Source organism: Onychostoma macrolepis, chromosome 20 (genome assembly GCF_012432095.1).
Source record: "Onychostoma macrolepis isolate SWU-2019 chromosome 20, ASM1243209v1, whole genome shotgun sequence".
NCBI lineage: Eukaryota > Metazoa > Chordata > Actinopteri > Cypriniformes > Cyprinidae > Onychostoma > Onychostoma macrolepis.
In genome coordinates, this window is record NC_081174.1 from 28325549 (window position 1) to 28341195 (window position 15647).

The 15647-nt window shown below is 36.2% G+C and overlaps 1 long non-coding RNA gene across 1 annotated transcript in view; it reads right to left on the reverse strand.

Annotated features, from left to right (window-relative positions):
- LOC131527763 (uncharacterized) overlaps window positions 1–11899 on the reverse strand; it is a 67383-nt gene extending 55484 nt beyond the window's left edge. The window contains exon 1 of the long non-coding RNA XR_009267737.1: window positions 11777–11899. This is a non-coding gene — a long non-coding RNA (uncharacterized LOC131527763). The remainder of the gene's footprint in view (window positions 1–11776) is intronic.
- Between the last annotated feature and the right edge of the window lie 3748 nt (window positions 11900–15647).

The window sequence follows — 15647 nt, forward strand, 5'->3', positions numbered from 1 at the left end:
ACTCTATTTGTCTTCAGAGACTTGCATGAAGCTGCACTTTCAGTTACTTCAACTATTTTGTCTTGTTCAGATGCTAAGCCAGTTTAAAAAGTAAAGTGGACAGACACGTGTCTGTCCACAAGTGCAAAATGGTCATTTCCAGGACGGATAACGTCTATGCCATTGCAAAAACAGTTGTATTTTGCATTGAATGTGATGCAGTAAAAAGACAACATAATGGCAAAAAGGCCATCGTAAGTAAGATTGGCATGCAAAAACAAACGTACAGCATAACCAGATAAGTCTAATTCAAAAAGAAATGACTCTTATGAGCTGGTCTTCTTTTTAGTGAATCAAAAAACAAAGGGTGCAAATAGTGTCATTTAATTCCTGAACAAATGACTCTTATGAGCCAGTTCTTGTAGTGAATCAAAAAACATACAGCGTGAGTATAGTGTGGTCTTACCAAACAAATAACTCTTTTGAGCACTACTTTTTTGTGAATCCTGTATACAATACAGGTGTAATGGGACGAACAAAAAGTGACTCTTATGGGTCAGTTCTTTTAAGTCAATCAAAAAACATACAGCGTGACTAGTGTAGCCTGATTCCTAAACGAAATGACTCTTATGAGCAGATTCGTTTTAGCGAATCAGAAAACGTACAGTGTGACAAGTCTAATTCCCAAATGAATGACTCTCATGAGCCAGATCTTTTTAGTGAATCCCAAACATACACTTCAACCAGTTAAGTCTGATTCACAAACAAGCGACTCTTATGAGACAGTTCTTTTTAGTAAATCAAAGAAGCATGCTGCATGACTCTGAGCCAGTTCTTTTTATTGAATCAGAAAGCATATGGTGCAACCAGTGTAATCTGATTTACAGACAAGTGGCTGTTTTGAGCCCGTTCTTTTTAGTAAATCAAAAACCATACAGCAAGTCTGATTACCAAAAAAAAGAGCCAATTCTTTTAATGAACAGCTCAAATGAATGAGTTACCAGTCTAACAAATTCTTCACTGAACTCATCAGTTACTTACATGTATCATATGCAACTTGTCATAAAACTCAAAATAATATAAAAAATTGTATCATACATGTGTCAACATATAGTTTTTGTAATAAATAAAACAATATTACAGAAGTCCTACGGTTTACTATTCCGATACTTTTTAAGTTCCCCTAAATATTGATTTAGACATTAAGTAACACATTTTTTAAGATATTAGCTGTTTTTAAACATTGAGTGTTTTTACTGTAAATACATTTTCCATTCGTTTACACTTACTGACAAATCTAAACTGTTGTCTGGTAATCGACAGGACGCCGCAGATCCTGTCCATAAAAACAAACCAGATTATTCCTTATAACAGTATAACTGATTATATACTCATTCGATACTCATTTTTACAGTAAAACTGTTATTGCAAGTTGATCAAACCAGACAGTTGGTCATGAGGTCTGATGGCTGTGTGTGTGTGTGTTTCTCTCATGAATGAGGAATGTTTGTGGGGGAAGACAGTGCAGATCTAAATCCCCTGAGTTTAGACAGGACCCCAGATCAGACAAACTAACCCACTCACACACACACACATACACACTCCCTCAGGACACACAGCATTCAAACCACCTGTGGTCACTGCTCCTTTCACCCTGCAGCCACCTTTTAATGAAGCCCCGCTGAGGTGCATTCTGGGAGAATTCAGAAGACACATACACTGTGCCAGCCAATCACGAGCATATCAAAGCCAATGCTGTGATCTGATTGGATATAAATATGTAATCAAGTGAATGAATGCAAGACTGTATGTATGTCTCTTTCTAAAAAGAGAAAGAAAATATGGGTTTGTGTATTATTATTATTAATGTGAAATTCTTTTTACTCTTAAGGTCACTGCACACAGATTCTGAAATTTTTGCACGTTAAAAAAAATTCGGATCGGGTTTGATTTTCGGCGTTTTCGCATCCGTAGCATGCATTCTGATAGGAAAGGAAGAAGAATATGAAAAAACACGCGAAAATTTCAAACTCAGTGTGCAATGTCTTTTACTCTCTTAATATTAATAAGATTGTTAAATACTGTTGTTCATTGTAAGTTAATGCATTAATGGCACTAATGCATTTTTGTAAAATTGTGTGACAATATTATAGTTAACTAATACTAAACTAAAACTATTTTTTTTTATTTAAAAAATTCTACATATTTAAAAAGTATCTATCTATCTAAGACCATTTTTTTTCCTTGCATAAAATATTAAATCAAAATTTCCATTGGCTGCCAAGGCATAATTTCTCATTTTCTTTTAGCTTAACTTTCAATACTAAACTAACTAAAACTAAAACTGGAATAAAAAAAATTAATAAGAGCTATAAAAACTCTATATTTAAAAAACAAATAATAAAAAAAAAAAAAACACAACAAAATTATTAATCAAATTATTGATATATAATAGTATATCAATAATGCTAATCACAGATAATTATGTGACAGGTATAATTTAGCATGCTCATTCATTTCAGTGATGTCTGCAAATGGTGACTATTGTAAAACTGTGATTTAATCACAGATTTAGAGAGCAAATATATGATTGGCTTATGAAGTGCATGTGATCCAAGATCAATTCCTGATTGACTTTATCTTATATAAAAACTATTTTAAACACTTTTATAATTTTTTGTTTTTCTTTTATAATTAGTGTATATGCAGTGAAATTTGTGAAGAAAAACTTAAATGGACACATTATTTTGTAGGAGAAGGTAAAAACTGTGGAAACTGGCTTTTGTGGGCTAATCAGTACATTTTATTTTCTAAAAGAAGAATTCTAAAAGAATTCTTTCTTCTGCCATTAAAAAACTATGTGGATGCCATCAGAGATTTCAGTCCTAAGAAACATCTGCATGAGTAATTCTGTTGAATTCATGAGCTATACACAGCTAGACTTCAATGACAGAAGTGTGCAAGAGAACGAAGAGGAGAGGGAATACAGCAAAATAAACCCCGCGCTGGAACGAAAACCGTCCCAGTTCTCATTCTGGGGTGGCAAAACGGCAGGAACGCTGACCACCGTTCTTGTTACACACATCGACAAACTAGTGTTGACATCTATCGCTTTAAGAAAACAGGAAGAGAAATAAAAAAAGACTTTAGCAGCAAAAACTAATAATTGCAAAGCAGCCAATTAAATGGAGAGAAGGAGATGAAACCGTCTTATTTCCCCTGGTGAAACGCGCTTCTGCGAGCACATGAAAAGAAAAGAGGAAAATATAATTCCAGAAGCTGACAGAACTCATTGTTCGTGGAATTTTAAATTCAAAAAAGTTAATAAAGCAGCGGAGGAAGATGAAGAGAATTTGCATTTCTCAGATTAACAGCCTGTACAGCAGCAAAGGAGATCCACGTCGCCCCGGGTCATCATTTAAGAAACCTTTGCATATTTTATTTAAAAGTGGGCTTGGGTTGGCGGGGTAATAAGACAGACAGATAATGATTGGAAGGTCGGCCCTGCAGGGCACGTGAGAACACACACACACACACACACACACACAGACACACAGAGGCGAGGAAAGCGCAAATAGTTCTCCATAAGGAGGCCGCATCATAGATTACACTAATTACACACTGATCATTTATGAAACGTTTTCCAAAGGTTTTATTATTGTTATTGTTGTTTGTTGCTGTTATTGCATTCGTTATTGCGTGTGTGTGTGTGTGTGTGTGTGTGTGTGTGTGGTGTTAATGTGTAGCTTGGAGGTTTCTCCATTGCTCATATCGTGTGCTGCTCGTCTTGTAATGAGAAGAAAAATAATCTCGCACTTGTAATCAGATTTTCGTTGTTTACGTGTTTGTTTGGAATGACCACAAATGTGTAATTAGAACAGCATTAATTTGTTTGTGCCGCAAATTATTAAAGCTGGAAGTTTTTGAAGCAATAAGTGCAAAAAAAAAAAAAAAAAGCGTTTACTGTGTGTTGTGTTAAAATGAGAAAAAACTTGGACGGATGAGAGGAAAAAGTGACAGAAAGAAATATGGAACTGCTGATCTTAAACCAGTCAAAGTTGGTTTAAACTGGTCCTGATCAGTTGAAAAGTGCACAAAACTCCACTAAAACCCTCAATACTGAAACCACCAAACTATCTTATGCTGATTTAAGCTGGTTTTATCAGGTTGTTTGTCCTTGGTTAATCATTAAATGTTGTTTGTGTGTCTGTGTGTTATATTTTGACTGGCCCAACAAATCATAACAGGAAATCAAATACAACATTCTCATTACGCCCATAGACTGAGCTGGAAATTGAACTTACTATCATTATTTACATAAACACTTTAACACACAGCTGTATTTTAATTAGTTCAATTTAGGCTAAATAAAGTATAAATTAAACTATGTTTTACAAAGAAATTGTGAACGATTCTTTCCTACGCATAAAAATGGCATTGTGTGTTTTTCAGCGTGTTGCTAAGCAGTTGTTAGGGTGTTGTTGGTGGTTGCTAGGGAGTTGCTTTGTTGTTGTTAAAGTGTTCTATGTGGTCTTTAGCTCACTTCTATGCAGTTGTTAGGGTGTTGTTGCAGTTACTAAGCAGTTGTTTTGTAGTTGCTTGGGTGTTCTAAGTGTTTTTAGCTCATTACCATGTAGCTGCCAGGGTGTTGGTTTGTAGTTGCCAAGGTGTTTTGATATGACCACAAAGCCAGTCTTAAGTGCCAATTTTTTTTTAAATTGAGATTTATACATCATCTGAAAGCTGAATAAATAAACTTTCCATTGATGTATGGTTTGTTAGGATATGACAATATTTGGCTGAGATACAACTATTTGAAAATCTGAAATCTGAGGGTGTCAAAAAATCTAAATATTGAGAAAATCGCCTTTAAAGTTGTCCAAATGAAGTTCTTAGCAATGCATATTACTAATTAAAAATTAAGTTTTGATATATTAACAGTAGGAAATTTACAAAATATCTTCATGGAACATGATCTTTACTTATCCTAATGATTTTTAGCATAAAATAAAAATGGATAATTTTGACCCATACAGTGTATTTTTGGCTATTGCTACAAATATACCCCAGCGACTTAAGACTGGTTTTGTGGTCCAGGGTCACATATGTGTTTTGATTTCCTATGCAAAACTCCATTTCCATGACGATAATGTGTTATTGGTGGTTGCTAAGTGGTGGCATTAAAGTTGCTAAGGTGGTCTTTGTGGTTTTTGCTCATTGCTATGAAGTTGCTTGATTGTTGTTGTTGGTTGCTAGGGAGTTCCTATATAGTTGCTAAGGTGTTCTGTGTGGTTTTTAGCTTTGTAGTTGCTGAGGTCTTCTGTAGCCGTATTTCCATTACCCTTCAAATATTTAGCAAAATGGAAAAAATTTTTTTTAGCATTTACAGGTCACCAGCTCATATGTGGCTGCTTACACAAGCATTGACTGTAATTGTGTAATGCTTGTATGAAGGGCTTTCCTTGCTAGTAATACTTGGACAAACCGTTATTTACACTGGACACGTCTGCGGCGCATTACGGAACTGATAGTGGCATTCTGGGTAGTTGCTTACTGTCTCAAGTCAAAAAAGCCCACCCTTAATTCTATGTGATTATTCTGTCTTGTAGATATAAATTCTGTCCCTTATTCAAGGTAAATCTATCAGACATTTTGCCCATTTAATCATCCACCATGTGAAAATCCAGTCTGATCATTTAGAAAAGTCATAACACTCCTCTTTTAGCATGCATGGTTTCATATGTAGAGTCAGGGGTTTGTTCAAATCTAAACCCCACATATGAGAAACAGTAACTATTAGCATGAGAGAAGAGTTTAAAATCTACCTCAGATTGCAGGAAGATTGTTGAAATCTTTGCAGTGCCATACGAGGTGGCTAAAATATTGTGTTGTACATTACAGTTCTGAATTATTCCATTTGGCTTTGTAGAATCTAAAGCTCATACTCATCTCTCACACACACACACTGTAGCCATCCTTGACCTTAACCAGGCCTGCAGGGTTCGGACGGAACATTACAACAACGTTTTATGAATTATTCATTGATTCACTCTGTCCTAGCTCTCTCTTTCTCTCTCTTTTTCTTTCTTTCTCGCTGTCTCCCACACTCTCTCTTTCTCACTCGCTCTGGGCTAGTAGAGTTTGAGTGTGTTTTGACCGGTGCTCTGATATGGTGATACTCGCACCCGCAGCAGGTAGTTTGTCCTCCTCTGTGCAGCACAATTCCCTTCAGACCCTGATTAGGGCTCTTAATAGCTGCTTTCATGACAAAAAATATAAATTAAGGTTAATTATAACTCTGCCACACTCCAGTGTGTGTTAGAGAGAGAATGGCTGTGTTGGAATAGCATACTACCATACTACACCTGTTATTGTTGCAGTGTGTAGCATGCATACTGTGCATAATATGCTAATTGTATGTATGCATCAACACCCTATTAAACTTGACAAAATGTACTGCATACAGCAGAGCACACAGGGTAACATATCCCACAATGCAATGTACTCGAGTTGATTTTCAGGTGTGTCAGACGAAATACTTTCATTTTTATTTTAATAGAATGGCAAAATTATATATATATATATATATATATATATATATATATATATATATATATATATGTTAAATTAAGGAAAAATAAAAATGCAAATATATATGCTAAATGACCTTTTTCATTATTATTCAGTAAATAGTATGCTTGTTTTCCATTTCAGTAACATTTTTGAAGTAGCTGATCAGCGTCTTAGTTTGAAGGAGACAGAGTTGTTGAAAAACTTACAATATTATAAAGTTTAAATATCATCATCATCAAAAAAAAAAAACAAATCCGAAAAAAATACAAAATTATTACAGTCTCGAAACAGTCCATAGAATCATTATCAGAGAGCAGCATTGCATTATGGGAGATAATCAGCACTGACCAGAGGGCAGAACCGCCAATCCAAGGATTAAACTCTGCCAGAACCTGACCTTCCTCGCAGCTAAACACACACTTTAACACATGCAGACGGGCTGCGCACACACACACACACACATGCAGTTTGAATCACTGTGTCAGAATTTCCTCCTTTTTTTCTCTTTTCCTTTATCTGTTCTCTTTCTCTCTCCTGCTTCTTTTACTTTACATATTTTGTGTTGTCTTTCTTCTCTTCTCGCTTAATTTAAAAGTCAGTTTTCTCATGAAATCTGCCAGAAAGATATCCAGGTCATAGTTCACCACAAAATCAAAAGAAAGAGTAGTTTGCATTGGGATGTTATATTAACGACAATTTAAGGGATATTCATGATCGTCGCTGATGTATACTCAATCCCTTTGCATTTTAAGAAGACATTTATGAAAATGTCCACTATATTAGATGAAGAACAGGGGCTGTCAAGATCCAAAAAAATAAAAAAGCATCAGAAAAGCATAAGGAAAGATACTAAAATGTAAGCCATTATTCAATAAAATTCCGCTGACCAGCTGTGGTCATTATTCACTTTCATTTTACAGAAAAGAGCGGCTCAGACATTTTCCTAAAATCTCCTTTTGCATTCTACAGAAGAAAGAAAGTCATAAGAAATGTGAAAGACATTCAGGGTGAGTAAATAATAACAGAATTTTCATTTTTGTGTGAATTATTCCCACTCCAATTTGCATTACCTAAATGCAAAAAATAAATCTTTCTCATTACTTCAATGAAAGAATAATACTATTTCAATTGCAAATTATTTATGCATCATGGTAATATTTTTAGCATTGCCTTTAATTTATGCTGATTTAAATATGGAAAATATTGTATTACTGTAATGAGAATCTAATGAGAATCCTCACTGAGAATAATAGGAATTCTAAACATTATAGCTCAAAAATAAAACATTCAGACACATTACAGTAATGAAAATTTAGGCAAAAAATGTCACATTGCCAAAACATTCATTTTCTTTATGCAAAGCACGATTTCTTTAGGGTGAAATGTGACCTGGACGTGTTTTCACCCATAAACATTTGTCTTTCATTTCAATGTGTCCTGCGTTCTCTTCAGATCTGACCAACGGCACCGACTTGACCAACAGAAACACATCCAAATGTGCCCAGGGCTGCGAGTCCTTCAGAAGACACACACACACACACACACACACGGGAGGCGCTCTGACAGATGGATTCCTGCTGTCGGAGAGAAACGTGACCTTATGAAGGATTCAAGCATCATGTATGAGCAGTGGATGAATATTACATAAAGTGTTTGGAAAGCTTTCTAGTTATGAATTTGAGGTCGTGTTCTTAAGCGTGTTTGTGGCCATGTGCTTGTCTATTTTTGTGCGTGTGTTTTTTTGCATTATATATGTGACTCTGTACTTGCATGTTGTGTGTGTGTGTGTGTGTGTGTGAGGCCAAGGCCTCCTAAACACAGCCATATTCTGCAGATAACCGGATTAGGAACGAGGCGTATAATAAGTCTGTGAATGTGGCCCCTGGCGCTGCTGTAATCCTCTGCTTTGATGTCTCTCGGCTCCATCAGGTGCGAGCGGGCTCTCGGGCCCCGGGCTGAAGCTCCGCTCCGCAGCTCAAAGTGCCTCATTAGTTTTGCCTGTTTACTAAACTTGGCCCCTTGTGATGGAAAATAGTCAGATGCACAGCCGAATCCTGTCGACGATGCACATTTCTCTCTTTTCAGAAAGCAGGAGGGAGGGAGGGAGAAGGATGCTGGAGATATCTTGCAGTGTCCGAATTTACCTCAACACCACCATGGGTTCATTATCTGCAGCTTTCTGCGTCTTATACCAGCACTGGGTTAAATAATTACAGGATCATTTAAACAAAAAAAATAGAAGAGCTTTAATACACAGGACTACATTTTCATGATGATGTGTTGCATAAATTGCATGCATTTTGAGGATCTAAGGGGTGTTTGAATATGGAGTATTATGGAGCGTCCAAATTTTCCTGAATTCATCCGTTTATTTGCCTTTCTCAGACACTGATGTTCCTGATCAAAACAACCGGCCTTTTAAAACTTACTCACAAATGCTATATTATCACCAAATATTGAATTCAATCTTTTTGCCAACTTGTTTTCTTTCAATTAGCACAGGTTTTTTTTTTTTTTTGGAGCTGATTGATCATAGGCCTCATTCATCTGAGCTTATGCATCTCAGTTTTTGAATAAAAAAGCATTATTTCTGGACAATTCTGGCAATGTTCACTCAAAAACTGAGGCATATAAACTGAAAACAATAAGCTTTACAAACAATCAGTTCCAAAAACTAGATTTTCAATTGCAAAAGTTATACATTTTATTAGTTCAAGCAATTCATTCCCTGGGAATCAAACCCAAGACCTTGCTCTCTACTTGAGCTACAGGAATGTGCTTATTTTTGTGCATATGCGTGTTTGTTGTTTATATTATTTGTGTAAAAGTGTGTGTTTTTGTGTGCTTTGTGTATGTGTGTGTATGCCTTTTGCTTGTGAATGTGTGCCTCACTCAGCTGCAGATTCTAATTAAAAATATCACAATAATTAAAGTCTTCAGCCTGACATGCACAGACTGCGCTACGCCTTCAGACATTCCCAGCTAATTAGTTAATTAATCCAAACGCAAATTATAAGCAATAATTAGTCAGTCAAGCTTAACGTGAAGTCTGGTGACTCGTAGCGTTCCTTCACCTCCTTCTGTTCGCTGTCTCTGCGTCTCCTCACACGGGTTCCTTCTTTTGGAAGCATTCCTGCTCTGGTTAGGTAATTAATTTTCGGCTCTTAACGGATTTAACAGCAGAATTGACTACGGCTCTCGTAACGCTCCGGATTCAGATCGGACTCTCACCCTGAGCGGAGCGAGACAATTACACATCACAAACAACAGAGAGCAGCGTGAAAGAGCTCTTATTAAGACATTAGACACACCTACTCATATACACACTCTAGTCTGATCATACACACATTCAGTGCTCCTCTTAGTAGTGCTTGCTTGCTAAGGTAGGTTTTCATTATCATCATTGCTCATACTTTGGGTTAGGGATTTGACAAACCCCTAATCTTCAGCATTAAACTTAAGTTCATAACTTTTCAAAGTGATTAGATTACGATTTTGGGCTGACAGATGATAAAACGGGTGGGGAAAAAACCTGACAGATTTACAATAAATGAGGGACCTACCTAGCAATGTCCTAGCAACTAGGGCTGTGTATCACCAGCAAAGTCACGATACGATCGTATCACGGTACAGAGGCCACGATACATATCACGATACGGGACTGCACTGAATTTCACCTTAGAAGAATTTAATAAAACAGCTGTTTATGACACACTGCATACTATAGGGCCGTTACTAACTATAGGCAGAGCATGCAGTTGACCTCCGCATTATAAAGGGCCTCCATAACTGTACCACAGTACAATAATGGCATATGTTTCATATTTACATTGTGCACTCCCCACAAGGTACAATATTCTGATTGGTTGCATCTTGTTTTTAAGCCCATAAATAAAAATGTACTCGTTCTAATAAATTTATATTGTAATGTACTCACTCTAATATATTAAAATAATCTTAACATTGCTGGTAGGTTATCATTGATAAAAATTATAAAAATAAATAAAAATTAGAAGAGTTCTAAATTAATGCGCTGTCTTCACTGTACCTCACGCACACACGTTTAGTCACTAACAGATCTCGCTGCGCGCGCACGGACATTCATTTTTAGCGCTGCCCCACAATTTTATCAATAAAATAGCTTAATCACTGAAGAGCTACATTATCTTTCTCAACAAGGAGCTGGCAACATCATCGTTTCTAAAGCAATTAAAGCCACAGCTTCACTCTTACTAGAAACATGGCAAAACGGTGGTAATTCATACATACACAGCCTCTCTCTCTCTCTCTCATAAATGAACACTTGATAAGTTACACTTTTCTGACAATAGAATATTGAAGTGGAGATCGCTAAACTGCAAGCTAACCGGTGTTTTCAGAAAGCAAGGGTTGTGGCAGCTAAAACCGGAAACTAACAATAAATGTAGTTTTCTACCTATTAGTTGTATTTTATTAACATCTACACCAACCCCAACCCTAAACCTACCCCTTGTAATAATGGAAAAGCACCAATTATTGTTGTACAGTGTGACAGAAATTACGCTATATTGATGTGCGCATGGCCAGAAGCCGCGGCGTTTCTCCACAGTGGAGAGAGCGCGCGTACACATGGTTGCCAGGTTGACAAAAACAAGTAACACACTTAGTTAGATATTGCCGTAGTGTACAAGTGGGCAGCTCGGTTTCGGGGATTATGTCTCTTTATATCAGGTAAAGTTGTGTTCCTCTGCGTCCAGATTAAACCTTGTTGTAGCCTATATATTATGCTCTATTCATTATTTTTTAGAAACCTTGCACTTTTCTACTCTGTTTTAAACGGTGTTCTTGTATTCAAATTAAGATCGCGGTCCACTCGTATTGTCAAATCTCTTTGACTATACATCTTCATATCTATGTATCAAACACAGCACTAGCAACCACTAAAAACACCTTAGCAACGCCATGGCAATTGCATAGTAACCACTGTTGTCAAGTCCTGCTGTTGGGCTACTTTTAGGCGGGTTTTGAAGGAGGTTATTTCCAACGGAGGGGAAAACCGCGGGAAAAAAATCGCAATTGGTCTAGTTTTGGGCCAGCTTTGAATAGCAAATGGGCTGGTTTTGTTTCCTAGACCTGGCAACCCTGATAGTAATATGCTAAAAAAAAAAAAAAACCCTCATAAATCCTACTTAAGCTAGCCTACTTAGAAATAATTGTTTAAAGAGGAAGATTACCATTTACTTACCTGAGAATCTTATTTTTTTCTTTTCGATATTTCAATAGTCGTATCTTGTCTCCTATTTTCTGTCGTCTGTGTAGATGCAGAGCTATCGATGAACGAATCGTGATTAATGAATCTTCGTCATGGATTCATCAGCAAAACGGTCTGAATCGGTTCACGATTCGCGATGAATCATTTAGGCAGTTCACTCACTCAATGAGTCGCTTGGAGCGGTTTCTCAATCAGTAAACGCACGGATACTTTACAACTCAAAGGACAAAAAGAAAGCTGAGTGAGGTGAATATTTAGGCTACCTAATATCCACTGAAGTCAATTTGTAACAAACCTGCAAAAGCGTCCTATCCTTTGCCAGTGATAAGAAGGTGCTACAGCTAACATCTTTTTTTTTTTTTTACATTTGTAATAATAATGCATGTTCATTGAGCGGCATGATGATAGAATGATAGAGATAGAATGATTTCTGAAGGATCACGTGACGCACTGAAGACTGGAGTAATGATACTGAAAATTCAGCTTTGACCACAGGAGTAGGCCTAAATGACATTTTAAAATAGATTCAAATAAAAACTGTTATCCTACATTGTAATAATATTTCACAAATAGGCCTATTATGTTTTTAGTGTATTTGTTATCATATAAATGCAGTCTTAATAAGCGCATAAGAGACTTGTATAAAGTAATGGACCCCAACTTCCCAGCATGGTTGATGTTGACAAGAGACTCTTTCTGTTATTACATTTGATATTTTATTTATTTTTGGGGCTGCAAAGATTGTCATTCATATTTTTTATTTCGCAGAAATATCATTTCATTGCCATGCATTACTTTTGCATACTCTGTTATTTTTGCATTTGATAAAATTTGATTTGATATCTTAATATAATTAGCTTGCTTTACAAGCCCCTTCTGTGAGTCCTTAATCATGATGGTGAATTTCCCCAGTGGGACTGAGACTTTGACTAGAAATGTTTAAGCATGTGTGTTTTATGATGGCTGATTGTTGTAAATGCAGGATCATATCAATCACTGTCTGACATGAGAAACTGAGTTTATGTGCTGGAGAGACAGAGAGGAAGTGAGAGAAAGAGGAAAATGAGGAAAGGATGGACTGAGAGAGAGAGAGATGCATGTAGGAGCAAGTAAGCTGCCCCGAGGGAGCATGACTGCAGCTGTCAATCAGAGTTCAGACAGAGACTGACAGAGAATGACCTGAATGTGCAAATCACACGCACACACACATAAAGAAAAGGGGAGACAACATCACATTCCAGTTAACTGGAGACTCGCATTCTGATACACGCTAGGTCTGAATTGGATGAAAACTGTATTTTACACTCTGTATGTTTCACTCCACACTGATGTGATAATACCGCTCATCTCATATGGTCCTTTCATTGTTTTTAGGTTCCTAATTGAGACAAAGGCCAGAAATAACAGGCTCTGATGTAATAATGTTACATCAGAGTAAATTCTTGATTGTTCTCTTTGGATTGACTTTGCTGTCTTTATGTTTTGGGTCCCACTCAGTATTTATTTTGTTATCATATTCTTAATATGTCCCACTGATCTGACAAATAGGCAGATATTACTGAAACTCTATAACTTATAAGGAACATTTTTTCATGGAGGATGTTTGATGCATGTTATCAATTTTGTATCAATCTTTTTTGTTACACAGAAAGATGCAAATCATATGGATTTGACAATGCGAAGGTGAGTAAATGAGATTTTGTGCATTTTGGGTGCACTGTCTCTTTAAATGTGGTTTACACTCAATATACTTTAAGCTCAATCTGTAGCATTTGTAGCATAATGTCGATGACCACAAAAATGGCTTTTGACTTGTACCTCTACATAAAAAAGAGTGTATGATGATTAACTTACAGTAGAAGTGAATTTTTGGAGGATTTAAAAGCAGAAATATAAAGCATGATCTCATAAAAGCAGGTATATTCTTCTGTGAAAACATGTAAACAAAGTTCTAAAATTGGATATAACTTTATGCAGAAAAGGTTAGTAAGCTTGCGTGCTTTGTTTATTTATTTATTTTGTAAATTAAAACCTGGAAATATTCCTTTAAGAGCTAAACAAGCTTTAATCAAGACAAGTGTATTAATATTAATACACATTGGTGCTGTAAAATATTTTAAAAAATAAATTATAAAAATGTTCATAAGATATAACAAATAAAAAACACAAGTAAAATTTGAAAAAAAAAACTAGTTAAAGTAAAATAAGATTCTACATTAAAATGAATATGAACATCTATTGAGGCATTAATTAGCATCCCAGTGTTGATTACACACATCTTTGATCAGTTTCACTGAATAGGAAGCTGAATTTGTTGGCAGTTGAATGTTTCAATTGGAAATCAAAATTCTGTTCATTTAGCAGCAGGTTTTATCCAAGGTGACTTAAAATAATTAACTGTACACAATGATGTAAATAACAGAAAGTCTTTTTAATAGCTACTAATTGTTTGTGATGATTTATTTTTAAGTAGAAATGATTCTAAAAACTGAATATCATTGAAGAGGTAAAAAGACACAGCACATCAACGAATTGCACGCGCAGGCTGTCATATGCGAGAGCAGTGCCACTGTTGTTTATGCTGGGTGGCACTCGGCACTCTAGGGGTCCTTGTCACAGAGAGTTTAGGCGTCCGCAGCAGTGCCTGCGCTGGCAGTATGACTGGTGGGCAGACACCAGGGCAGATGGGCCTTTCACAAGACATCCTCATCTCACACACACAAGAGGGGGAGAGAGAGTTTCTCACAAACACTTACACACACACACACACACATACACATATACATGCTGTCCACACTGCTGAGCATCTTGTTCCATGAAGCAATGTCTCAACCAATCAGTGTTCAGGACCGCCGTCGCCAAAGATATACATCTGCTGGACATCAGCACTGCTGAGAACCAAACACACACACACACACACACACACACACACATACATTACAATTACAGTTCTACTTCCTCACTACTCATTAAAAATCACAATTCCAGTGACCATATTTTATGCATGTTAAATTGAAATGAGCACTTTTGGAAGTCTCTTCTGCTCACCGAGGCTGCATTTATTTAGCAATATTGTGAAATATTACAATTCAAAATAAGTGTTTTATATTTGAATATATGTTCAAATGTAATTTATTTCTGTGATGCAAAGCTCTTCAAAGTCTTCAGCGTCACATGATCCTTCAAAAATCATTCTAATATGCTGATTTACTGCTTTAGAAACATTTCTGATTATTATCTATGTTGAAAACCATTGAGCTGCTTAATTTCTTGAGGAAACATTTTTTTTTTCTTCATGATTTGTTGAGTAGAAAGTTCAAAAGAACACCATTTTTTGAAAAAGAAATCTTTTGTTACGTTATGAATGTCTTTACTGGCTCTTTTGATCAATTTAATGCATCCTTGCTGAGTAAAAGTATGAAGTGATTTCTTTATATACAGTGAGGAAAATAAGTATTTGAACACCCTGCTATTTTGCAAGTTCTCCCACTTAGAAATCATGGAGGGGTCTGAAATTGTCATCGTAGGTGCATGTCCACTGTGAGAGACATAATCTAAAAACAAAAATCCAGAAATCACAATGTATGATTTTTTAACTATTTATTTGTATGATACAGCTGCAAATAAGTATTTGAACACCTGTCTATCAGCTAGAATTCTGACCCTCAAAGACCTGTTAGTCTGCCTTTAAAATGTCCACCTCCACTCCATTTATTATCCTAAATTAGATGCACCTGTTTGAGGTCGTTAGCTGCATAAAGACACCTGTCCACCCCATACAATCAGTAAGAATCCAACTACTAACATGGCCAAGACCAAAGAGCTGTCCAAAGACACTAGAGAC